This window comes from Nothoprocta perdicaria, unplaced genomic scaffold (assembly GCF_003342845.1).
Source record: "Nothoprocta perdicaria isolate Ctin4 unplaced genomic scaffold, notPer1 scaffold_286, whole genome shotgun sequence".
In the NCBI taxonomy this organism is placed as follows: domain Eukaryota; kingdom Metazoa; phylum Chordata; class Aves; order Tinamiformes; family Tinamidae; genus Nothoprocta; species Nothoprocta perdicaria.
Genome location: NW_020455517.1, coordinates 504,802 through 506,127, shown reverse-complemented (window position 1 = coordinate 506,127; position 1,326 = coordinate 504,802).

Sequence of the window (1,326 nt, the reverse complement as noted above, 5' to 3'; positions counted from 1 at the left end):
GTGTTTAATTTTGAGCGTATCTTAACCAAAGCCTGCAGTTTTTCATCCTGAAAATAATATTTTTTTTCCCTCCCTCTCCAGTTCAAGCTTGAATCAAAGTTGTAAATAATTTTAAAGGAACCAGAATAACTTTTTTATTCTCCCTGCAAACAAATGTGAACAATTTCAGCCAGGCCAGCTGGGAGTGATGGGAGCCAGGCTCTCTGCAGTGGTGCCCAGTAAAAGGCCTAGAGGCAGCCGGCAAAAATTGAAATACGGGCAATCACATTTAAGCTTAAAAGCATTTTTTTGTGTTGTTTTTTAACTGGGAGAGTGGTCAAACACGGAAACAGGGCATCCAGGAGTTGGTGAAGTCTCCATCCTTGGAAATAACCTGAACCCAAGCAGATGTGGTCCTGAGCAGCCCCATCCAGCCAAGCTCTCTGGTGGTCCTGGCCAACCTCAACCGTGCTGTGTGCTCCCAAGGGACCTGGTTGCAAGCTGGAAGTGGAAGCAGGTGGGTCCTGCCGTCTCTTCCCTGGAAGAGGACACCCGGCCCCATGGGGACACCCGGCCCCATGCAGCATCGCCGGCCCTGTGAGGCTCCCTGCGAGCCGCCCTGAGCTCCATGAGCTTCTGGAGCACCAGGACCTGGGATTTTGCGATGGGGTGTTTCTAATGAAATGCATGTTTCTTACCCTCGTAAACGAGCAGAAAACCTGTAACCTCTGCCTGACCTGTAATGGAAGGCAGGTATGTCAAAAATAATAATAGTAATAAATAAAAGATCCCAGCAGGCATTTAAAACCAGTCTTTCTGTGAGTAGCTTGTCTGAGCAAGGCAGGTTTCTTCAAATCTTGTGTCAGTGGGTTGGGTTCTCTGGTGTCTTGTAATATGAAAAACTCCGAGGAGCTTTTCCTACAGCTAGATATTCCAAATATCCTGCTCTTGTGAGGTTTCTCAGGAGTCTAATAGGCTGGGCTCACCCTGGAGTGTTTACCCATTATGGGGACCCCGTTCATCTCCTGGCTGCCATGTAAGAACTTGACATCCCCATGATATCCTGCTGTCTGCTCGAACCGTGACTGGAAGCCCAGGACACACAGACAAAAGATACTAGGGAAGACAGAGGAGTGGACCCTCAGTGGTCTTGCTGGCTTGTCACTGCGGTTGCCATGGATCAGCTGGGCTCCAGTTGGCTGAGGAGCCAGGTGCCATCAGCTGAGTCCTCTCCACAGAACAGGTTTAATAAAGAAGCATCAGTGACTCACTTGGAAAACTTGGGAAACACCTGAAATCCTCTCCTCTCCTCTCCTCTCCTCTCCTCTCCTCTCCTCTCCTCTCCTC